This window comes from Rhinatrema bivittatum, chromosome 14 (genome assembly GCF_901001135.1).
Source record: "Rhinatrema bivittatum chromosome 14, aRhiBiv1.1, whole genome shotgun sequence".
Lineage (NCBI taxonomy): Eukaryota > Metazoa > Chordata > Amphibia > Gymnophiona > Rhinatrematidae > Rhinatrema > Rhinatrema bivittatum.
The window spans coordinates 5,361,725-5,388,153 of record NC_042628.1 but is presented as its reverse complement, the minus strand read 5'-3'; the positions used below and the strand labels follow the sequence as shown (position 1 = coordinate 5,388,153).

Sequence of the window (26,429 nt, the reverse complement as noted above, 5' to 3'; positions counted from 1 at the left end):
TATATACAAAGCAATGTTATCTTAGTAGGCAACCGTAATGTTTTCTTTTTATTTAAGAATAACAGAATCCTATATATAACTTGGCAATGTCAAGCACAATAGATTCTTATATATCACTTGGCATCATCCATTTTACATTGGCTACCTATCCCTCTGCGTAACACTGAAATGTCTTCATATCCTCTTTCTCTATATTCTAATACATCCCCCCCCCCCCCCCCGCCTCACTTAGTCTGGATCAGACAACACGTGGTCTTTCAGCTGAGTAAAAAAAGGCATTCCTAGGGGTGTGCTTAGGTCAGGGCAGCAAAACAGTGAATGCAAACACACAGGCTATTTCCGTGATGACTCTATTTATCAGCCTTGCTCATTCTATCTGGGTTTAGTCTAATAGTCATTAAAAAATGCTTTCTGACAGCTCCAAATACTCCTGTTGCTTGCCACATGACCTTCTGGAGCTCCCAGAATCAATCTCTTCAGCTCTGCTCTCACTGGCTCACTAGGGAAGGGATTGTAAGGGCCAGGTCTGAACTAGGTTGAAGCTACCACATGCTCTTGTGAATAGGTGGCGGGAGCACTGCTCTGAGAGATGGCTGCTGAGATCCTGCACGAGAGGATCTAAAAGCATGGGAAGTCTTCGGCTGTAGAGAGCTGGTGCAAAAGGTGCTAATCCTGTTCCTCAACTTTGTGCTCCAGCTCTGCTGGAGCACAAAGATGCTGGCAATCTCAGGTTATGATTGTAAACCCTGGCCCTAAGCCAGATATTTACTGTCAGGCTGGGTTTACTGATCCTGACCTGAGATTACATTTAAACAATCTACAGGGGGGGGGGGGGGGGGGGGGGAGGTGAATAACAATTTAAGTAACATTTTTCTTTCGATTTTTTTAGATCTTTTCAATATAATTTCAGGTCTTGATCAATAAACTGTGCTTTGAAGGTAAATTAATGAATTATAAGTGGGGCTTCTGGTTTTTGCTTTGAACGGAACAACTCCAATAAAATACTCCCGATGGTTTTTCAAAGAACCCTGAAAATAGATTTACTCTGGGGGAGCACCAATGATGTCATTTGGTCGCTGCCCTCAGGTGAGAAGGGCACCTGTTGGATGACATCACTGAGCAAGCCAGCAGGGAGGCCAAGCCCTACTGACTGAAGAGGGGAACCACTTAGGAGTGGGCTGACAGGGAGCCCAGCCCCGCTGGCTCAAAGATGGGATGCCATAGAGGAATGTAGCAGTGAGAAGAAGGGAGGGAAGGGAGAGCGAAGGGAGGGGGAATGCAATGGGAAGGAGAGAGATGCATTCAGCCATACATTAGCTACCTCCCTCAACACATGCACCTCCCCCAGCACATGCTTTCCTGCTCTCCTCAGCCATTCCCCCTCTAGTAACATAAACCCGCCTCCACTACTCCTAGCACCACATACCCTCACCCCCCCAGCCACACCCCCCCCATCCCAACCCCCATTCAGCCACACATACCCTTAGAAATAAACGCATACCAAGCCCCTTCTCCTTCTTGTGTCACAAAGAATGAATTCTTGTTTGTATGTAGTCAATGGGTTTCAAAGTCAGAAAGTAGTGGATTTAGAGAGGCGAATTTTGTAACATCACGGGTAACTTATGGCAGCTGTGCGCATAGGGTTTTTTTTTCAAAATTATATGCAGTTATGTGCACAAACCCACCCACGCAAAGTTACAGCTGCTCTTTGCAGCACACAACTTGTATGGGTCAATTTACGCTCATGTTTTTTAAAATTGAAACTCCACCTGAATGTGGCCCCTCTGGAACGCCTCTTTTTTCTGTACATAAGCGTGAAATCCGTTTCTGCACTTTCTTTTATGTGCCAACTACTGGGACATTTTATAAAAAGCCATTTATGTTAAAAAAAAAACATGGGTTTTATGCACATAAATGGCTTTGAAAATTCACCCCTTATGAAATCATTGATCAGCTCGTATTCTACCAAATTACTATTAAATGTAAAGAGCTAGGTTTCAGTTTTGAGCAAACATAGGGCAGAAGGCCTGGATATCAGTCTGCTGAGAAAGTTTTCTAATGTGGCCTTTCCTGTTAACTTCAGATAGGGCAAAAATTTGGGTAAGCAAAAAAATCATAATTCTGCACAAAGCACACGCTTTTGCATACAAGATTTATTCTGTGCAATTTTTAAGCAAACAGAAGTTGCAGTAATAAGATACCACAGGCATTTTCTGTTTTGTCCTCTTTTTGGCCCCAAATGTAAATCTGACCCTAGCACCGCCTCAAACAACCACCCTCAGAAGAGGTTGATGGTTCTTTATGAAGAATTCTGAAGCGGATAAGCTCAACTGTACTATTTGCAGATTGGATAAAGACACTTTATAACAAAATAAAAAGAAGAAATATCCTACCATTACTGAATGTATTGCACTGTGTGCTGTTTCATGCCATCCATGGCAGCTTTATTTGTTGTATGGTCTTCTCCCAGGTTTCTGCGGGCACTCGGCGGCATCCTCTGGACTCGCCATTCTTCAAAATGGTGCTCGTTCCAGAACTCCCCCGTCTGCTACTCTGCACCATGTTGTATTCCTGTATATACTTTCCTATATATAAATGACTCTCTGTACTGCAGCCTAAATATCATATGCTGTAAACCATAGGTACATCTATATCTACGTTTCTGATCAGGTTCATACTCTGCTAGATACTAAATACTTTATTGATAAATATATAATATTAGATTATTTATGGCATGCAAGTATATATCTTATAGCAGACAGAAGGACCAGGCAGCATGGTACATTTCCTCCCCTAAGGTCCTGGTAATCAGATTGCTTGCCTCTCATTATACTGCTCTGACCTAGGCAAATGTGCATAATCACATCCGACAAACCTAATTGGTCTTTGTCAGGACTGATTACGCTCAGTTGCCTGCATCAGTCCCATCTCTCCTGCTGGCTCCTTCTTCTGGTTCCCAGACTCCTGACTTCCTGCTTTTCTGGATGACTCCTGGCTGTGGCTTTTTGTGGACCCTTCCCCATATCAGCAGCAAGTCTTTATTTTGTACGAGCACTGAATACAGCACCATGTATATATAACTGCAAATGATAAGGCGACCAAACCAAAGCCTCAAAATAGAAGTACAAAATAGTAGGACCTGCGGAGGCTGTAATCAAATAGAATATGCTGATACTTAATTAAAATACACCCCGACTGGTGAACAGGATCCTACATACATAATGGGTGCATGAAATAATGTTAATTAATTTAATCAAGTGTTTCTAGAACTCACAATACATATGTTAAAGAGCCTTATTCAAGACACACGGAGTAATGGAAAAAGCGAAGCAAAATTTGGCACGTTTCGGCCAAAGGGAAAATGGCCTGCATCAGCCCTTGTGCGAAAGCTCTTGTGCGAAAGCATTCTGTGAGCCGGCATGAGATGAGCCACGTGACCCATTAGAGTGGCTCCTTGCATCCACTCCTCCTCAGAGAAAAAGCTGAGCAGTTTCTCGCCTTGCTCTGCTGATGCAGGCTCTTGGTGAGCGAGTGCTTTTTGCTGCCAAGTTTAAAAGCTTTCCCCATCAGCGCATGCAGGAGTTGTCACCCCCTCACTGGGGGTGATTTTATGACTGCCGGCACTGGTGCAAAGTCTGTAGGTACTTCATACCCACGGAGATAGGCATTGCTCTGACCCGCACTGTACCAGCAACATGGCTATGACATATCCTGATATCATTAGCATTTCCTCAAGACCCAGTCCCATGAATCCCAGACATAGTATAGCATAATCAGGGCTCTGCAGTCTGCCTTCTCTCAAGGAACAATGAAATACTTTTTCAAAGGGGCTGAGTGAGGTAGGGTTGAGTTGATGAGAGCTACAAATGACCAACCACCGTTTATAAATTAAGTTACCATCTGCACCACTGATGACCCAATTACCAGTCCATTTGGACTTTAAGTGGTTCAAAAGCAGTTTTCATTGTGCAGGGTAGAGAGAGAAGACCCAGCACCCAGGAAAACACTGCAGCCATGTTGTCAGGCAAAGAAGTTTAGCTGCATTTTGAAATGAAACAAATGATAATAAAAACAGCCTCTGCATTTAGAATTATCTAGATGTTTGGAGGAATAATTCCCCAAGGACTGTTCCTCATTTGAAAGTGAAGTTGCTTAGTTTTAAAAGCCTGTGTACAATGGCATCTTTGGATAATTCTTAAGTGGAGTCAAGTCTATAGCAAATTAAAAATGGTTATTGTCTCTGATATTAAATTTGTTGTAAGCCACCTTGAGGCCTTCCTTGGTAAAAAGTGGAATATCAAATAGCCATTAATTAATTAATGAATTAATCAATTAAAGGTATCACACAGAACTAATACAGCTACTAGGACTCAGTCTCCAGTGTGATAAATATAAAATTAAAACTCAGCCAAAGTCGTTGATTAGCTTAAGAAAGCTGCTCAGTGGATTGATTGAAGCTCATAACAAGGACAATCTATTGGATCTATAGTCTGATTGTCTTCCGGGCTCATGAACTGAAAGCTTTTAACTAAACTCACTGATTAATCCAGCAGACAAAGTAATTTAACGTAGTGACTTAACCCTTTATGGCATTATGAGCAGATCTGTATTGAATTTGATGTATGAGTCTTAATTATCCTTTGATTCAACGCTTGTGCTTCTATTGGCTGGGATCCGTGTATTCTTATCTAAACTGTCCTGGGTTTCATTTCCTGCCAACAGCCAATCAATTCTTAAAGTCAATTAAATGTACTAAACACGGTTTCAGGCAACCCTTCTTCCCCTCCCCCCATTTTCTATTTTTGATACACAGTTTTACCACAGATATTCATCTTAGTCACGAGCTTTTTCCGAGGCACGTCCAGAACTGAACAGCTGTGTTGTGTGAGTTAATAAATAAGGATTTATGCTACCCGCAAGGCCACAGTAGCAAGCAAAAGAGGATCCGGTTGTAAGGACATTGAACAATGTGCACACATCTAGAACATATAAAGTATGAATGTATTTATGGGAGAGCATTACAGCACAAGGTAAGCCGGTCATGGGCAAAGTCTTTGTGTTTTGAGCCTAAGAGCATCCTATTGATGACAATTAGTGTGTTAACTGATGCTTGTTGGAAGGTAATAGCAGATAATATGACCTTTCCACAGCTATAGAGTAGTACTTAAAATACAGCAGACCAGCTCTAACTAACGTGATACATGAGACAAAATTGGACAATTTGGTAAAAAAAAAGGGATATTAAACTTGCGTGCCTAAAACCAGGTCATTCCTATGCCTATAACAGGAGAATCAATAGCTATTTCTTAGTGATTTCTAAAATGACTCTTCAGTGATGCAGAGGATTTTTTCATGTGATATAAGCCAAGTAAATGTGACTAAATGTCAAAATGCAGATACAGGTTCACACTACTAGCAATGAACTTTCCTGTTGATATAAGATTATTTTTTGTAGCTGGAAGACACCGTTAATAGATAGGATATATTAGGGCTTCACTTTTTTCTTCCAGATGAATGCAGATAAGGCACATTTTATCCTAAGCTACTGGGTACCACAGCCTGTCGAGCTTGTTGTGTCAAACAGTGGGTTGCACATTCCTTGGAGAGCTGAATGTGCATATCATGGTTAATTAATACAGTTTCCTTTGCATTCCGCCCCTCCAAACCTGGCTCAGTGCTGCTCTGCAGACAAAAGCAGAACCAAAATACCAGCGTGACAAAGGGAGCTCTGTATCCCCTTCTATGCAGGCACGAGAGCTTGCATTAAACCCAAAGAAATTGATTAGATTTGTCTGACAAGACGACCCTTCTGCCCATACAGCTGGTCATTTTTAGCATGCTAAAGTGGTAAATTGTGTGAGGCTCAGCCAAAGGCCCAGAGGTTAGGACTATGCACTTATATATGGAAGATCAAGGTTTGGGAAGAATCTGGAGCCTTTCATACCTGAAGGCACCCAAAGTTGGGAGGGTAGGCTGTACCCTGGGGGTATCTGAAAGTGGCATTTAGCTCATTTACATGAGATCTTGGTTGCATCTTTCTTTAGTGCCATTGACTATGGTAGCTTTTCTAGAAGCAGTAACCCATAATACAACTAACTGCTTTTGGAAATATCTGACTATATGTTCTTGTGGGGTTTGTATAGTGTCTGTGTTATACGCCATCAATGTCAGGATATCTCCATTCAGCCCTACGTTTTTAATTTTCATTCCAAATCATTGGGGAAGGGGAAAGATCATAGTCTATTGTTTCTGTAGAGACATTAGAACCCCACACTGCTGTGAATTAAAATAACAGAGAATATAAAACAGGTCATGCAACCATCTGTCACCATTTTGTAGTAAAGATGGGTGAGCACTTTTGTCCCATCACAAACTGGATACGCTTTGATCTTGCTCTACTCAAATAAGAGCAACTCACATCCTCAGCTCAGCTTTAGATCCTGCCCTGAGATGGATTAGCTTTACGAGAGATTTTTCTGGACATTGTGAGGTGCCACAGAGGAAAAGAGACAAACTGCAGTCCTTTGGTGAGAAGGCTTTGCATCTCTTTTCCCTAAGTCAGGGGTTCTTTGGACTACAAAGACAGAAATATGATTTATTTATTTATTTTAAATTTTTATATACCGGAATTCCTGTATGCAATACAAATCAGTCCGGTTTACAAGTAACGAAAGAGGTTGCCCTGGTCTGGGAAGTTAGACCTGGGTTTTTTTACATAGAACATGGCAGAAAAGGACCATATGGCCTATCTAATCTGCCATCCACACCAATTATTCAGTTCCACAATCCCTGCCCCTCCCTCAGAAATCCCCTGGGTGTATCCCATGCTTGCTTGAATTCAGATACTTATTTGTTTATTTAAAAATCTTACTTTCCACAACTTCCTACAAAACTCCATCCAGTGCAGACTGACCTTGTCTCCACCACCTCCACAGGGAAGCTGTTTCATGCATTACTTCTGAGTCTTCCCCCTGTCAATCTCATCTCATGACCCCCTTTGTTCTAGAACCTCCTGTCCTTTGGAAGAGGCTCCCCTTCTGTGCATGGAAACCTTGGAAGTATTTGAAAGTCTCTTATCATATCCCCCCTATTCTGTCTTTTCTCCAGGGTTTACATGTTTAGATCTTAAAGTCTATCCCCATAAGTTTTACAATGAAGACCGCTTGTCATTTTAGTAGGCATGTACATTTTGTTTGTTTGTTTTCATTTCAGAGCACACTAAATCAAGTTATTAAGCACTAATGAAATTTAGTACACACTAGAACAAAAATGAACCGATGAAAAAGAACAAAACAAATAATAAAAATAAAAACAAATATTTTTTGGTTGCACATCCCTACGTTTCAGTAGCCATCCTCTGGCCCAATTCCACCCGGTTTATATTCTTTTAAAGATGCGGTCGCCAGTATTGTACGCAGTGTTCCAAATGAGATCTCACCAGGCACTTTTACAGGGGTAATATCACCTCCTTTTTTTTTTTTTGCTGACCCCTCTTCTTCCTATGCACCCAAGCACCTTTCTTGCTTTTGCTGTTGCCGTATCCACTTATTTGGTTGCCTTGAGATCATCAGATAAGATTATCTCCAGATCCAGCTCTTCTTTTGTGATTAGAAGCATTTCACCCCCTTGAGGTTTTGCATCCTAAATATATAACTCCATATCCTGTAGCATCAAATCTGAGCTGCCAGACTCTAGACTATTCCTCAAGCTTTGCTGGATCCCTTCTCATGTTTTTCATAACTTCTTGACCTGTTGCGGATATTGGTATCATCAACAAAACAACAAACCTTTCCCGATAATCCTTTTGCAATATCACTCATGAAAATGTTGAAAAGAAATGGTCCAAGGACCGATCCCTGCTGATTGCCACTTGTAACATTCCTCTCCTCAGAGTGAACTCCATTTACTATTACCTTTTTTCATCTCTCAATTGACCAGTTTCTAACCCAGTCACTTTAAGGTCCATCCCAAAGGTGCTCAATTTATTTATGTCAACTAAGTGGAACCATGTCAAAGGCCTTACTGAAATCCAAGTATACTACATCTAGCACTCTCCCCTGATCTAGCTCTCTGGCTACCCGATCAAAGAAGTTGGCTAGATTCATCTGACAAGATCTACCTAAAAACATGCTGCCTTGGATCTTGCAACCTATTGGATTCTAAAAACTGCACTATCCTCTGTTTTAGCATGGATTCCAAACACATGATATGGGCATTGCAGCTTTTGCAAAATGCTGCAGCCTGCTTGGTACCTTCCTGTCCATACAGAGCACACATATTTCCTGTACTAAGACAGCTTCACTGGCTTCCCATGGAGCAGTGGATTAGGTTCAAGTTGATGACCATAGTTTTTAAAGCTCTTCAGGAGGACGCACCTAGCTCTTTAGTTAGCAAGTTAAAAAGATATGCTGCCATTAGAGCCCTAAGGTCAGCTGACCAGGGACTCACTATTAAAACAGGCCAGCTTAAAATAACTTGTACTGGGGCTCTAGCCTGTGGAATGAGCTGGCACAGGAGTTAGGGGACATTACAGATATGAAACTTTTTTAGAAAAAAGCTAAAGGCTCACTATTTTCAGATAGCCTTCCCTTGAGTCGGTCCTGCTATTATTTACACTCTTTCATTTAATATTTTGATTGTTTTATGCTGCAATTATTGTGAAATATGCTCTGTATTAATAATGTATTGTTCTGTACACTGATTAGCATTGTGTGTTCAAAATAAGCAGTATAAAAGCACTTTCAAATATATTTGCTTACCACAGAAAGATTTACTTATTGTACGACTTTGTTCATTCATCCCTGACAATTATAGTTTTCCAGCACAGATTGCAAACCTACTGAAAAGGGGGTTAGACCCTGCACCGCCCATCTCTACTCAGCAGTCCTTGAAATATCATCCCATAGTCAGGAAGCTGAAGCATCTCCAGAATGTGAGCTTCCCTGCCTGGGCCTCTGTGCTAGATTCGGAGGATTGAGGAGAATACCACCTATTTACAAACAAATCGCTAAAGACTGCAGGCTCAAAGCAGTTACACGTGCAAAATTTGCTTGTACGCATGTAAGTAGCTTGTACTCGACATAAAATATGAGTATTTTTGCTTTCACACATATTTACATGCACCAAAAAAGGGTGGTCCAGGGATGTTACAGGGAGGGGCTACATGTTATGCATGTTAGTTGTTATTTTATAAGATATTTATGCGAGTACATGTGGAAATTTATTTGCATAATTTTACACTTACTAATTACCTTGTGCTAATCTGTTATCTCCTATAGGGTGGGTAGGGGAGTTCAGGGTAAATAACTAGGAAGACCTTGATGATATGGAGGAGGACTGGATGAACTCGTGGAGGTACCAGCAAACTGATGATTTCAATGATGCGCAGGAAAATATACCGACTTCTGCATATAAAGCAGGGTTTTACGCGAGTAAGTTAGATTTTGTTCATGTGTAAAATTTACACGTGTGTTTATGAAATAGGTAATAAAAGTATGCGCTTTCTATGCATTGCAGTTATTCACATGTGGGTAGTCATACATATTTTATAATCTGCAAGTACCTGATATGTGCAGTTTACAAAATACTCTGCACAGCCATAAACGTATGGCTGTGCAGAGTAGCCCCATACACATACATATACGTGGCCCCATATACATACATATATGTACGTGTATGGGGCCACGTGGAGTCATTTCAAAGTTATCCTCTACGTGTCTTTGTGGAATCAGACAGATGTGCCCAACCTCCATCAGCAACGATAACATTTTTAGAGTTTACACAGCAGAATTTTATGCAGGTATCGGTTTGGAGCCTTCTCTTACTATCTCCAGATGCAAGAAAAAACAAAACAGACTAACATTAAATTCTACCCGTCCCTTCTCTCTGCCATCTCTTCCTTCTTATGTTTGATTGAAACCTGCCTGGCACTTGTTAACATTCAGTTTTAATTTCCACTAGAGCTGTGTAAATTTCACCCTCGGCTTTACTAATTGGCTAATAATTCTAAGAAGTGTTGCAAGAATTGAGAAGCATCGTGTTCCTGAAATTTGTTCTTAATAATAATTAAGCACAGGATGGAAAAGAATATCTCAGCAATGCATGAAAGAAAAGGAGCCATAGAGAAGGAAAAGGAGAAGTGCAGGGAGATTGTCTTCCTTTCCTGAACCCCATGCTCATTGTGACAGTGATACAGGGCCGGCAGTCCTGGTCAGCCCTTCTCAATAAAACATGGGATAACATGGGAACACCGTAGGCTCTGATAGTAAAAGAGCAACTGGTCCATCCAGTCTGCTCAGTTATTCCTGCCTGCACCATTAAGGATAAATCCCAGCTCTGCTTTTGTCTGAAACAAAACAAGGAAATTTGTTTCATTTCTTTTCGTTTTGAAAACAAAGCTAAAGAAAACCAAATTCAATTTCGTTTGTTTTCTGTTTCATTTCAACTTAAAAAAAAAAAAAGGAAGTAGCAGCTGGACCCAGGGTCCTCCCCTATCACAAAAATTGTAATTCTAAAAAGTAAAACAAAACAAAGTGCTTCCATTCCCCTGGACGCATCCCTAGCTTATTCCCGGGGCAGGATCAGTTCCCAGATGCCCCTGCCCTGTGGGTGTGTATGGGGGAGGGGGACACATCCCTAGCTTATTCCCGGGGCAGGATCAGTTCCCAGATGACCCTGCCCTGTGGGTGTGTATGGGGGAGGGGGACACATCCCTAGCTTATTCCCGGGGCAGGATCAGTTCCCAGATGACCCTGCCCTGTGGGTGTGTATGGGTGGGGTGGGACCATCTGGATGGATGAGGGACTGGGGAAAAGGTCCGGTAGGTCTTTGATGTTTGTGATGACGGAGGGGGGCCCCAGAGCTGTGGCTGTTATTCCCATTTTATTTTAAACATGAAACAAAAGGAAATAAAACAAATAAAACAACATAATGAAATCCCTCCATCACCTACTGACAAAATGTAATCAAAACAAAAAAGTCCCCTGCATTCCCCTACTTGTAAGATAACTCAACCTATCCAGGACAACGTTTGCCATCTCCCTTCTTATCACTGCACTATCAGGGCGAAGCTCAGCCGAACGCACTGTTTAACCCAGGGTTGGACGCGCGTCCACAACCCCCTTATGCTAAAAGGGGATTAACGCATCAAAACACCCCCCCACGAATCTAATAGCGCTCATCATATGCAAATGCATATCGATGAGGCTATTAACTATTCTCCCCCAATTAAAAAAATAAAAATGTGTGCCCGACACGCACATTTTTACCCTCAAAAATTAACGCCTGCCCAGAGCTGGAGTCGCACAATTTCCCCGAGCGCCTCCTTTTTTACCGTGGCAGCTGATTTAAATATTAAATTGGGTGCGCGCGTTAGGAGAGAGGGGGTTCCCCACGCCTGTACCTTGGGTAGATGTGCATGAAAGACCCCTAAGTTACCCCACAAGCCATTCCCCTCCAGACCACAAAGCTATTGCAGAAAAAATCCCAGCCTGCCAGACAGACTTGGCTAAGTGTGAAAGTTGCTGCTGTACTTGTAGCCTAGCAGAGAGAAGTACGAGCACCAAAACTTTTAGTTTCATTTAATTTCATCTCATTTTGGGAGACATTTCATATTGTTTTAATGTTCTTTATTTTTACTTTATCTCATGTTCTACTTTAGCATGTGCTCTTTGAAAATAACATGCACTAAAATGAAAGATGAAATGAAATGAAACAAAACAAAACAACATTTTGTTAGGGTTGGGTTTTTTTTAATTATTTCGTTTTGAAGCAATAGGAAATGAAACAACTTATTTTGTGTGTGTTTTATTGTCATTTCAAAATGTAAACACATCCGTGCCAGACGGACTCAGCTGCCAGTAGTTTAATTCTACAATCACAGCCTATGTCCACGTAATATCCTTATCTTCCTAACCACATTTTGATAGATTAGGTATCTGTGTATGTGTGAATTTGTGTATATATGTTGTAGGACAGGGATTTTGGTCTGACTATCTTCCTCCTTCTCTCAAACTTTCATCTAAAGCAGAGTTTGCTGCAATCCACACATTACATTGCTTATGGGGAAGTTGAAACTGAGGCAGCAGGGGTCTCATATAGAAACATAGCATTTTACCACTTTTATCCTATCTACTGCCCCAGCCTAGGCTTACGTACTCCAGAGTCAATCCTCTGAGCAAAGACAGGTCACACCTCCAGAAACAGGTTTAACAGGAGCACAAGGTAACTTAGAAATGACTGTGGAGCATACTGTGATGTTGCCTGGTAGGTCCGTGCAGTATGTCATTGAAATAAAATGACAATATAATGTGACAAATCACAGGGCACTGCTTCATCTTGTCAGTAAAACCTGCCACCACTGCACAGTAGAGCTGACCAGTAGATGTCACCACACTAGTTTCCAATACTGTTGCTACAAGTGGCCTAAAGGTCAAGAAGTGTACGCAGGTCTCCTGCATGACAGCTCACAGTGCTAGCCCATGGGGCCAGTGCCATACTGCTTATTAAAAACTCTTCCATACACACTGACTGACGCTCTCTAGAACATCAACCAACATGAATTGCTCTCTATCATGCAGAGTGTGTTTATGAATCATATTATTCATGTATACACCTAAGGCCATCTGTTAATAAGTGATATTAAGGGTATGATGATCTACTTTGTCTGTGCACGTTAGCTTCTCACTGCACAGTGGGCCTTCACTCATCTCGGGCTGGACAGCTGTTCCTGAAGGCATGCACTGGGGCTGACGATACTAGGATGGAATGAACAAGAGGTGAAAGGTGCTGGAGATCTGCTGCTGGGAGGGAAAATACCTAAAACTCTAAAGCAGCTAAAAAATAAACAAAGAAATCTAGAAATTATGAACACCTAAAATAAGAAGTCTTAGGTATAATTCACAACATATGTGGTTTCACTCTTAGAGGAAGAAGATTGAGGAAGGTGGAAATGACTTCCATTAATCTACAGACAATTTTGTAGTGGTTAACAGGATTTCTATTGAATTCTTGCATTTTAAAGGGATTGGGTAGCACGACTTTTCAATCTATTTTCCTGCCTCCTTGGGCAGCCAGCATCAGCAGGGGCTGTGCAGTAGACTGCATGACCTACTTGTCACTCGGCTTTGATCTTTTTACATCTTCCCCACGCAAAACCCGGGCTTAGTCTAACTCCCAGCACACAGTGCTGGAAATGACATGCTCACACATCGAATTTTGTAGGCCTTCTGGTTTTCAGTCTTTCTTTCTCATACCTTCATTTAATCCAGTATCTGAGCAAACAGGGACAATTCAATGCACCAGTTATTCTCTTTGGGTGTAATTTTCAAAAGCAGTTCTGTGAGTGAAAGGGATTTATGAAAATGACCCTGGGATTTGCACGCATATAAGTGTGCGCAGCAGGGATTGCACACATATTTTTACACGCACTGTAAAGCGGGCCTCTTGCGGGCAGGAAATAATTTCTGTGCATACTTTCGATGTTTGAAAGCATGTGCAAAAATGTTTGCATGGACATTTAGCCCTACTCTCTGTCTAGAAGATGTAAACGTGCAAGCCTGTGCCACGCTAAGTCTGCATTGAAAATGATGTGATTTTATAAGAGCCCCCTAAGCAGGCACCAAGCATGTTGGTGCTTTCACTGCCCTGTGCACTGGGAATCTCCACCTTCCACTGACTAGCTATTGACGTGATGAGTAATGCGCCAGTTTGTGGAATTACCTTCCTCTGGCAAGATAAGCATTAATAGGGAACAGCCCTGAAGATTACCATGGCAGCGTAAGGCTCTGCAAAAAGCAGACAATGTGATTCATTTAAATGACTGCAGCAGCTTTGTTAGATGGAGGAGATAATGAAGAATAGTTTTATGTATGACTATTGCTTCAGTAATGAAAAAGACCTGTAAATTACACTACGCCAGGCTTATTATTTGTTTCTATATAAAACATATATTTATTTATAACATTTCTTGCCGCTATCCGTGTCTCAAAGAGATTGCTTAAAGCAGAACAAAACTGATATGAAAATAAAATAAAAATGACTTCGTACATATATCCATCTGACAGACCATTCAAATAAAATAAAACACAATAATCTAACATATAGACAGGAAGCCACAGACTCTCCCGTATAAAGCAGACCAGATTCCTGATATCCTGTCAGCCTTCCTCCCACATAGCAGCCCATCTCCCTGGGTACCTGAGCCATATCTCTTCTTCTCGTGTTACGCAAATGGTCCCTACAATATAATCCTCAGGGGGAAGGGGGGCCAGATCTATCCACGTCCTCAGAGGCTGCAGTGGTGCTCTTCAGCCCTGGCTGGGTTCCCTTCATTTCTATGAATAACTAAAAAAATATGTCCATCTCTGACTCGATGCTTGGGTTTTTAAATGTTCTTGTTGTTTGATTTGCAGTGGAATTATCAGTGCACTGTGCCGACTTAAAAGTAATCTTTATTGCAATGTGATGGCCGGCAGGTGAAAGAATGATGCATTTACAAACCCTAGATCCATGACAGGCGATGTGCATATATTATCTCATGAAGGGAAGTATACGTTTGTGATTTTAACTGGATTAAAAAAGACATGAAAAACATTAAGGAACTTTGAGGCCCATATTCAAAACTCATTCAGATGGATAAATTAACAGTTGTTCGTCTAAATGACTTACCCGGCTATATTCAGCCTTTATCCAGCTACATCGTAGCCAGCTAATATGTTAGGCGGCTAGAATTTAGCTGGATAAGTTGGGGCAGTTCAGGGATGTAACTGGGAGGAGCTGAGTTAGCTGATATTCAGAATCAGCTGGATGACCTAGCCAGCTAAGTTTCTTCGACTCAAAGAGCTGTCCTAAAGTTATTAAGTACTAAGTATTCGGTAGTGTGACTGCACTGTTGAAGATGTTTCCAAACTTAGTCGGTCTATGGGTTCTTTTTCCCCAGCAGACTGTCCAAAATTTTTCAAAGTAAAAGGACTTACTTTCACTTTCAAACTTCCGGAAAAGTACGCGTAGAAACTTCCTTGCACAAAGTTTCACCTGTTCCTAGCATGGTGTAACTTGTGCATATGGATTTATGAGCATACATTTTAAAACTGAACATATGGAGGTAATTTTCAAAGGAATATTTGCACTTCTAAAGCAAAACATAGATAAGAAACACTCTGACAGCTCAGGAAGAAAACTCTACGCGTGCGATTACAGGGACCATCCAGTTCTTGGTGAGCCTCTGTCCATCAGAACATTAGAGATTGTATGATATTATGCAATATGCAGCACAAAGCTGCTGCCTGAAATTGTAATTATTCACCTGTCTTGTGCTCTCCTCCTCCAGCATGACTCACATTCTCAATCTAGTTATTTTGCTTTCTATGCTTTCTCACTTTTATAACAAAACCAGAAAGCCAAATATTTTGCGTGTCAAACAAAGGTGTTGCTATTACTGTGATGCTGCATCACTTAACATTACGGTCACAGAAGAGAGGTCTGCTGTCAGAGTGGGACATGTCACTTTTTGTTGCAAACTGAAGAGACCCGGAGAGCATAAATCCTAATTGGTACCGTAACATATACACTGCAGATGGGAACACCAGCCATGACCAGTTTGGAGATCTCAGGATTGGGCTCAGGAGTTGGGCCAGTGGCTCAGAGAAGATGACCTGGTTTGATTCCTGGGAGAAGTCTGCCGAGGTAGCATTCACTACCCCCGAGGAGAGTGAATCTTGGCCATCATGGAATGGCAACACCTGGTGGCTGGATGTAGGACCCATGATTTCAGGTTTCTGGAAGGAGCCTTGGTGCCATTCTCCAGGGTTAAGGAAGCTGAGAGGGGGCAAAAATCCAGGGAAGACATCTAGGGTAGTTGTGAATGAAGTCTCAATAGTGCAGGATCCCAACCAGGTTCCAACTGAGCTGAAAGCACAAAGGAGAAAGAGAAAACGCCGGACATCGTAAAAACGTGCTCAGAGGGATCTTGTTGGTTGGTACTTTTGGGAATCACCAGGCACTATCACTTCATCAAATGAAAAGCACCTCAAGACTCACCTTTTGTACAACTCCACAGATCACCTTCCTCCATCCTCATGAATTGCTCAGCTGCCATATCCTCTTCTCCCTCACAAAACATTTATTATACCTCATTCACCCTGTCATATTCTTTTTCCTACTGCAAGCTCTTTGGTGCAAGGAACCTTGTCAACTTTTGTTGCATTTACTGTGTTTTCAAAGGGGTATGCGCATAAGATATGCGCGTATCCCCCAAAAACCTGCCCCAAGCTCTCCCTGCGCGCGCCGAGCCTATGTTGCATAGGCTGCCAGTGCGGGCAAAGCCCTGGGACGCACGTAAGTCCCGGGCTTTCCTGGGGGGGGGGGGTGTTGGGGGTGAGTCACAGCCAGCGCATCATCGGGGCATTCCGAGGGCGGGGCCGCTGGCATGGTTCTGGCCATGGCCTCCGGACAGCCCCCGGACCGGAACATGGCACGCCGGCAGCCGGCCCAGCCCGCACAAGTTAGGCGTAACTTTTGAAATAAAGGGGGAGGGGGGGGGAATTAGGGCTGGGGGGTGGGTTAGATAGGGGAAGGGAGGGGAAGGTGGGGGGAGGCGGAAGGAAAGTTCCCTCCGAGGCCGCTCCAAAATTGGAGCGGCCTCGAAGGGAACGGAGGCAGGCTGCGCTGCTCGGCGCACGCAGGCTGCCGATTTTGCACAGCCTTACGTGTGCCGACCCCGGATTTTAAAAGATACACGTGGCTACACGCGCATCTATTAAAATCCGGCGTACTCTTGTTTGCGCTGGGTGCGCAAACAAAAGTACGCGCTCGCGTACTTTTTTAAAATCTGCCCCTTTATGTTTGGTGTAATGGGAAAACATACCCATGTGGAGAGTCTGAAAACTGCCCCCAAGAAGGGTAATTTTGAAAGCCATTTTGGTGGGCAAGGCAGTGCTTTACCTGTGGAAATTGCCTGCTCTATAAACACGCCCTTTTACCTGCAGTGAAAACCTGCGTTCCTGGGGACAGGACTGAGGAGGGAGTTTGTGCTTATGCACGGATTTGGGGATTTCCAGCGGTATGCACATGGTTTCTCTCAGGTGTGACTGAACATTCAGCTCTGCACCTAGCAGAGTCTCCTTGAGTGGTGCTATGTTCATCTATAAACCAGCTTGATTTGTTATCCTGGCTGTGTTTATTGCATTAGGATTGTAACGTAATTATGTATGTTTTTCCTTGTAACCCGCCTAGGGTTTTAGATAGTGCAGGCTAGAAATGGTTTTTAAATTAAAGAATATTAAATTAAATGTGCCGGTAGTTTTTCAGGAATAATTTTCTAAGGGAAAGTATGTATGCACGTTTCCTTTGAAAATGAGTAGAAAGTCTGAAGGTAAAAAGTGCCCAGAGGCTCTGCAGCCATGCTAGCAGTTTGAAAATGAGCCCCACATTTAGGTTTCTCTTGACCTAATGTGTTTTGTATTTATTGATATTTATATACTGCACCTTTGCTGAAGTTCTAGGCAGTGTACAATAAAAAAAAAAAAAGTGTCATAATAAAAGAAACTCACACAACAAAAACAGAACACCAGGCAGTAAGTTGCAACAAAGAATGAGGACTACAATCTGACGCTTAATATCATGATGCAGTTCTAGCCTGCACTGGTTTTATTCACTTTCTTGATTTTATTTGCTTGAAGGATTTGTTACGGTACAATTGTGGCTCGTATCTAACCACTGCGCAAAGTGATAATGGTGACCACCGAGCTCCATGTCAGCAGGGGGAAAACTACTAATGTTCTGGCTTTTCGCCACTGCCTGCATAGGAGATACTATTCTGAGTCTTCTGTAATTCCCATGCCCGATCCACCTGCCCCTTCTGACCCCCCCAGCCAGCCACATGGCAGCTTTCACTCACTGCATCCAAGGTACGAATGTCTTTGATGCTAATATGGTCAGCAGTCTCAGCTTTATTCAAGCCTTCAATTTATCCATCTAATCTCGGGCTGCCACAAAATTTCCTCCTCAAAGGGGCAGGTCTTGCTGAAGTGCCAAAATAAAGTGGATTTTAAGGCCATTTACAAGTTATTATTACTGCAGCAGTTAGATGCTATCCAGTAATAACATATAATACCAGCTAAAATTGAATATTAGGGTACATAGTACATGGTTGCTATAATCTGTACAGAACCCACACCTGTCGTCAATGTCAGCCATGGCAGGCCCTGGGTTCAAGCACTACATATCAAATTTTTCCTTCTTCCAGGTGCTCAGCAATTATTTATAGGAAAACTTAAAAGATACCCTTTGCCTGGAGTAGATCTCACCTGCCCTTTTCTTCAGCTGTTCATTTCTGTGTGAATAGCTTATACCACCACACTCTTTTTCAGCTGCTACTGTGGAGTACATGAATTTTTCAACATATAGCAACAAACGCACAGTCTTGGCTGGATGTCACATTCAGGTCATCTTTCAAAACACAATCTATTTCCCATCGTATCACACCGGCCTACAATATAAGCCATTGTTGCAAAATGTCATGTATTACAACGCGGTTCCTTGTGAAATAATGAGTAAAAAACAAACAAAGACGACCTCCAGCATCTGACCCCAGCTGTCCATTTGGAATGAGGTAACAAACATTGTACTCCGCAATCTGGGAAAGAGAACCAGGAGTGAAGGTGAAGGGATGGGCAGATGTTATGATTTACAGGCTTGGCTGCCTGAGTTATTTCAGCCTAAGATAAGCAGTTTGCTCTTTTGACTGCTTTTTCGGAGTTAGGATGGGCTTCTCTAATATGGCAGGTGAGTTGAGCTGGCCTTTTCTATCCACCAATGTCCATGGGATGTCCACCTTGTTACGGTAGTGGACCCTTAGCTTGAGGCAAGGTTGCCACCACCAGCAGGGATGAGCCCTGCAGGTCCTCACCATCAACAGGCAGACCTAGGAGGAGCAGAGACCCAACGAGACCTTCACCAATACCAGCCCTTGTTTCCCGCATGTTGAGCCCTTGGGAGACGGGGTTGGCTGGACTTAGCTGCAGGTCTCTGGATGGCGAGGAATCCGATGGAGGCTGGAGATCCGCAGAAGAGCAGATGGTCCAGGCTAAAGATCGGATAGGCGACAGGTGAAGACAAGAGAAACCAGAGGTCGGGCAGGCTGCACGCAGCCAAAATGAAGACAGGCCAGAGGTCAGGACAGGCGGAAGACGGACGAAGTCCAGAGGAGGTCCGAGGTTAGCCAAGAGACAGTCCAGAAGAAGAAGGGATCGAAGTGCAGGATCAAGGCTTGGATCAACTTACTACCCAATGAGTTCACCTGTTGCAGAGGCACCCTAGCATAGCCAAGGAGCCCTTTTATAGGGCAGTGCTGCTGGGATCATCAGGAAGGGCCACGGGGCTTTTCCACCGAGGGTCCTTTAAATCACCCCGAGAAGTGTGCATGCATGCCTAGAAGCATTGGGTACAGAGGAATGACGGTGGCATCTGAGCCGCGGGAGACAGTCAGTGTCAGCGCCGGCCATGTGAAGTGAGCCGGCAGAAGACTTGGTGCCACAGGGGCACAGCAGCAAGGCAGAGTTGGTGACGAAACCCGGCAGACCAGTTCGGCAGGTTGGGAGGTGAGCGCGGTGAGTGCAAGAGTGTAACACACCTGCTGTACTTGGAAAGATCAGCATGGTCCAACACCAAGGAGATTAGCAGCAATGCTTATAATTTACATGCTGCGAAAATGTAATTATGGAAGTTTAAAGGTGAGACCTATCATTAGCTCCTTGAGGTTTCAGAAGCTTCCTGTTGTAGTGGTGCAGATGATCTGTTGCCTTTTATGGAGTCAAGTAAGAAATATGAATCGAGGATTGACAGATGGGACGAACAAGGGGCCAGAAGCAATGAAATAAATCCTTCCAGTTTCATGGTGATTTTGTTCAGTTGATCTGAATCATCACCCATGAAAACCTTCTCCAGAATGGGTATATCTCCAACATCCTCTTCAGTAAACACTGAAGCAAAGAAATTGTTTAATTTTTCCACAATGGCCTCATTTTCCCTAAGTGCCCCTTTAACCCTTGATCATCCAACAGACCAACCGACTCCCTTGCAGGCTTTCTGCTTCGGATAAATTTTAAAAAGTTGTTATTGTGATTTTTTGCCTCTATGGCCAACTTCTTTTCAAATTTTCTCTTAGCCTGTTTTATCAATGTCTTACATTTAACTTGCCAATGCTTATGCTACATCCTATTTTTTTCTGATGGATCCTTCTCCCAATTTTTGAATGAAGATCTTTTTGGCTAAAATAGCCTCTTTTACCTCACCTTCTAACCATTTATTTATTTATTTGTACAGTTTTTATATACCATTGTACAGAAACGAGTTTCTATCATTATGGTTTACATTCCAATTAAAAAATAACAAAATATGAATAATTAGAATACATAATTAGAGTAAAAATTACAAAAACAGGATTAATAAATTAAATAAGTCTAAAAGATAACTACATTCATTACTAAAAAGTAAAAGCTAGAAAAAGTAAAAAATTAAAAGAGTCTTACCATGCTGGTAATCGTTTTACCTGCTTTCCATCTTTCTTAATGCATGGAATACATCTGGTCTGTACCTCTAGGATGGTATTTTTAATAATGTCTATGTCTGTTGAACATCTTTTACCTTTGTAGCTGCACCTTTCAGTTTTTTTCTATTTTTCTCATTTTATCAAAGTTTCCCTTTTGAAAGTTTAATGTTAGAGCCATGGATTTACTTACTGTCCCCCTTCCAGTCATTAATTCAAATTTGATCATATTATGATCACTATTGCCAAGCAGCCCCACCACCATTACCTCTCTTACCAAATCCTGTCCTCCACTGAGAATTAGATCTAAAATTGCTCCCTCTCTCGTCGGTTCCTGAACCAATTGCTCCATAAAACTGTCTTTTATTCCATCCAGGAACCATGCCCGGATTTTTCACTTACTCAGTCAATATTGGGGTAATTGAAACATCAAAACCACGAAGCAAGCCTTGCACATAAGCAAGTAATCAGGACACAATGGTGCAAGAACAAGTCTTTAAGTTCCACCAATGTTCAAATATAAATTGTTTATTTGCACACTGTATAGTTGATAACTGGCAACTCCACAGATATCAATATTCACTTGTATAAGTCCCCCGACACGGTCCCGTGTTTTGCTGTAGCTTCATCGGGAGGGACCATAATTACAATATAATCTACAATAAAACCAGATATAAATGGTAGAACACACGAGAATAGGCTACACATTATAAACAGTAATCAAGACACAAGTACATACCTTTCAAACCAGTCATGGAGCACGAACGCCCTCATCAATGCCAAACTTTTAAAGAGCAAGATTGGCGCCAAACAAAATTCCATCGCGAGATCCCTGAACCAATCAGAACAGAGCACACACTCAACCAAATAGATGCCACTCAATCTCTTTATTTAAGCCTGACGGGCTAATGGTATCAAGGGTGAATATCCACCTTTGTTCTTTTCTTCCCAGCAATTCAGGATAGTCACCCCCTCTAGGACGGCAGGGGACCACCTCCAATACTGAGAAGGTAAGATCAGAGATGACATGACCAAGCTGGGACCAGTGAGTTACCAAAGGTTCGTCCATTCTTAAGAGACGGATGTTCGAACAGTGTTCAATCATCCTCGTTTTAACCATCCTAGTGATTTTACCGACATACAGGAGGGGGCACGGGCATTCCACAACGTATACCACACCCTTGGTTGTACAATCTGATTTTGCACGTAATCGAAAGGTGCGGTCAGTGTTTGGATGGGTAAACAAAGAGGTTGTATCGGTGTGAGTACACATGGTGCAATGTCCTAATTTAAAAGCTGCTATATCTCCTTTTTAAAGGTTAGTGCCAGTAACCTGGTTCCACCCTGGTTAAAGTGGAGCCCATCCCCAGTTCCTTATAAAACTGAATCCCTCTTCCTTGCACCATCGTCTCATCCACGCATTGAGACTCCGGAGCTCTGCCTGCCTCTGGGGACCTGCACTTGGAACAAGAAGCATTTCAGAGAATGCCACCCTGGAGGTTCTGGATTTAAGCTTTCTACCCAAGAACCTAAATTTGGCTTCCAGAACCTCCCTCCCATATTTTCCTATGTAATTGGTGCCCGCATGTACCACGACAGCCGGCTCCTCCCCAGCACTGTCTAAAATCTTATCTAAGTGACGTGTGAGGTTCGTCACCTAGATCTTCCCCCACAGTGAAATGGAAAGTAACAGAGGAATGGAAAGTAACAGAAGGAAGTCTCTGTATAGGGTTTTCCAGAAGATCCTATTCAGAGACCCCATTATACTTATGGAGAGAAGCATGTCTGCTGGAGCTGAGTAGCAGGACATGATATTATAACACAACACCATTTTGATATATATCCTGCTTGTACACTTTATCATGCATTTTATTTTAAATCTAATCTGCTTTGCTGCTTAGCAAAAGGTATTTTATCAAATTTTAATAAATAAACTGGTGTAAAATGCTACTTAACATTGCTGAATTGCTTTTGTTGAAAATATTTGTACATGTGTTTGAAATTGCATCAGTTTGAGCCGGAAACATTTTGCTGTATTGTCTATTATTATTTCTACATCAACTTTAAGTAAAGTCCTTGGAAACCAGCAAGACGTGTGCGGAGAGGAAAGTAAACCTCTGGGAACAGGAAGGTGAAGTGTTCTCTCCACTGGTAAGCCAAGAGCACTCAGTAGTAAGTTCTTGAAAATTGCTTAGAAGTAGAAATGCATGCAAAGCTGGAGCCACCTAAACCAGGGCTACATCCACTGAAATTTTCCCTAACAGATTTATACTTTTCCTGACTGAACCTTTTTCTTACTAAATTGCCCTCTTTATTTTGCCCAAAATTGCTTTAAAAAGTTTCAGAATTAGGCATCAGACCCTCGGCATTTTTTTGTTCAAGTTTCTCCCTGTGTGATTTTGGGTTTCTGTGGGAGTTTTTTCTCCTCCAGAAGTTGAGGGAACTTAAATCCTTGAGCATAAGTTGTGCTATTTCAGAGTTTGGGTGAGGAAACAGACTCGCATGATGTTGCACTTTTTTTGCACCCTACTTGTTCCCCAACTGGGTTCCTAAGAACTTAACATAAGAATTGCCATTCTGGGTCACTTACCCTCAAGCCCAGCATCCTGTTTCCGACAGAGGCCGATCCAGGTCACAATTACCTGGCAGAATCCCAAACAGTAAATAGATTCCATCCTGCTAATAATGCCCAGGGATAAGTATTGGCTTTTCCCAAATCTATCTGGTTAATAACAGCTTATGGACTTCTCCTCCAGGAACTTGTCCAAACCTTTTTTTAAACCCAGCTATGCTAGCTGCCTTTACCACATCCTCTGGCAATGATAAAATGCACTGACCCCGAATGCCCTCGAAACACCCTCTTTGTAGGCACAAATTTTTCCACGTGGCAGCTGCTGTATACACACAGTCCTGCCATTTTGAAAGTTCACTTACCACACACAGAGGCTGCTTATGTGTGTCTATGCTGATTTTATGCCCACAACCCACGTGTAAGTCTTTGAAAATTACCCTCTAAAAGTGTGCACATAATTGGTACTAAAAATACCTCCAATACTTATAAAAGCACAGTCCCCCTCACACTAAAATGGAGCCTCATTTACAAATTACTAAAGCAAATACACAAGCAGGAGAAAGGATCAGCTTCTCTTTCCTTTTGGGATTGCTGTTGCTTCTGGAATTGAAATGTGCATTATCACTCGCATGAAAACAAGAAAAACTATAAAAACCTGAGGCATACAATTAGGATTCAGCTCTCGCACTGTCAAGCTGATTTCAATATTAGATCGATGACAGTCGTTAAATATTTAAAAGCAGTTACTTTTCCCACATTTCAAATTGGCTTTCTGGGTTTGTTTTCCATTTAGGTTTGAAATACGGTTGATTGTTCTGGAGCTGGATTTATTGTTATTTGCTTTCTCTCTGCCGGGTTGGGGGAGAGTTAATGTGAGGATAGGGTAAGGGTACTGCCTGCTTTACCACCTGGGATACCTCAGTACATGATGCATCTTGCAGTGCCCCTGCACTGCCCCCAGTCCATCCCAAGCTTCGGGCATAGAATTTTATGGAAGCAGAACGAACACTGATTTAGCTGAGGCGCAAGGATGTATTTGTGCTGCAGAGGCATCCTTTTATTTCTATTTAAACTTGCTCCTTTACTTCTGATAAATAAATTCCACATGCTCTTAGTAAACGCCCTGGCAGCAGTGTGACGTTTGCCTAGCTATCCTTCCATTAAAGACGACCTTCAAACTCATGCAAAGTCCTTGTTAGGTGGATAACAGATGTGTTACGTGAACAGCCCTCTCGACGTCCCTTCCCGACGGCTTCACTCCACCTACCTTTCTTTCCCTGCACCTCCTCTTGCTGTTGATGGATGCCTGGCTGCCGCGGCGTCTGCCTGCCATCCTCTCCAGCGTCCCCGGACCGTCTTGGGCGCTGCCTCACGCCATGCTCCGTCTGTACCTTAGGGTGCGCACGCCGCACGGCCCTCACTCTTATTTCCTACTTGGCGCGAACCTCAGGGGCATCCCCCTATGACGACGTCACGCTGCCTGGATATTTATAGCCTACTTTGTTTGCTAGCCTTTGAGTTAGCAAGGGAAATCCTTACGGATGGGATTCGCTCTCCATACCCAGCTACTCTGCCTCCAATCTACTATTGGACTCAACGCTAACGGGGTACTCGCTCCTCGGGGGTCTCACTTGCTTTTCAGGTCACTATCAGGAACCGGTACTCGCTTCTCGAGGGCCCATGTTCCCTGACTCGCTGCCTGCTCCTACCTTCTCTTCTGCCTGAAAGGTTTCGCTAATCTTCAACACCAGTGAGTAGTAGTACTACCATCTTCACCTCAGAGCTGTTCCCTGGAACCAGGTACTCGCTCCTCGAGGGCCTGCCTCCGTTCCAGCCCTGGTGCCATCTCCTACGTGGAACCGCTGCGTGAGTACATCATCTGCAAGCCTCCCAGCTCTCAGGGATCAGGTACTCGCTCCTCGAGGGCCTGCCTCCGTTCCAGCCCTGGTGCCATCTCCTACATGGAACCGCTGCGTGAGTACATCATCTGCAAGCCTCCCAGCTCTCAGGGATCAGGTACTCGCTCCTCGAGGGCCTGCCTCCGTTCCAGCCCTGGTGCCATCTCCTACGTGGAACCGCTGCGTGAGTACATCACCTTCAAGCCTCTCATCTCTCAGGGATCAGGTACTCGCTCGAGGGCCTGCTCTCTCTATCCTGGGGTTTTGTGCATATTCCACTGTACTCATTATTCTCAGTTCTTTCCACTACAGCACTGCTACCGGAGGAGTCGCTGTTCCAGCGCCTGAGGGATACCAGCCCAGCCGGGCTACTTCTGCTGCTCACCACTGCCACCTCTGGTGGCTCCACCACATTGTCTAATAAAAGATCAATCGCTGTGTTGTGTGTCCTAAGCTGAGCCTGACCTGTGGCCCCTCACGGGACTTCTCCCCATGGGCGTGGTCAGCTGCCACCGTGTCCAAGGGTCCACCCAAAACTCACTAATTATAACAATTGGTTTTCCTTTCCAAATGAAGAAGGCATAGCGGTATGAGGTTATTCGAGTTTTTCTTCCCTCTTCAAAGGCTTTATGAAAAGGGATTTGTTTTTCATTCTAGAATGCTCTCTTACTTGAAAAGGAAAGGAAGGAGGTCTGACGACCCTCAAGCAATCAGGAACTCTGGCAATGGGGAGGGGGGTGGGCGCTTGGCACGTCACACCTGGATCCTGCTCAGCAATGCCACCTGTGAGAGGCACTAGAAAGCAGCTCCATGCACAGGTGTATATGGAGGGGATGCTGCTTTGCCATGCCAATCGTCCAAGGGCACCTGATGCGTTTTTTGGCCAATACTGTACAGGAGGAGACGAGCTTGAAAGTTCAGACTGACCAATATAAAATATTCAGATTATTGTAATTAAAAGAATATTCTGCATTTTACAACTTCACAAAGAGGGGTTATTGTCAGTTGGTGAAACTTTATGTACCCTACATTTCATTTTCCATTCAGTGCTCTAAAGTAATTGTCGAAAAACAATATGATGGTCCAAATGAAATATGTTTCCAATAAGAGGAGGGGTCTATTTATCATGTCGACTGTACCCTGATATAGCATCTGAATGCGCCTTTGCTCTTTAATGCTAACCCAAGAAACGTTCTTCTTCAGCTCTTACATAAAAATACTATGCAAAAAAACAAGTGCATCCTATAATAAATAGGTATGATTCATCCCTGAAAAACACAAACATTAAAAAGATGACTTCTCCATTATGCTCAAAGGTTAGTTCTGCTTCTGCGATAAAGGTCTTCCTGAAAATGTGAAGTTTTATTAAAGCTGAACTTTCATACTTTTGTTCTCCAACTAAATGCACCGGTAT

At 43.0% G+C, this 26,429-nt stretch overlaps 2 long non-coding RNA genes across 2 annotated transcripts in view; one reads left to right on the top strand and one right to left on the bottom strand.

Moving 5' to 3' along the window:
- LOC115075914 overlaps nucleotides 1-26,429 on the bottom strand; it is a 163,017-nt gene that overhangs the window by 14,105 nt on the left and 122,483 nt on the right. The window lies entirely within an intron of this gene.
- LOC115075915 lies at nucleotides 4,898-9,435 on the top strand. Its single transcript, XR_003852641.1, has 3 exons — nucleotides 4,898-5,030; nucleotides 8,815-9,060; nucleotides 9,279-9,435. It is a non-coding gene; the product is annotated as an uncharacterized LOC115075915 (long non-coding RNA).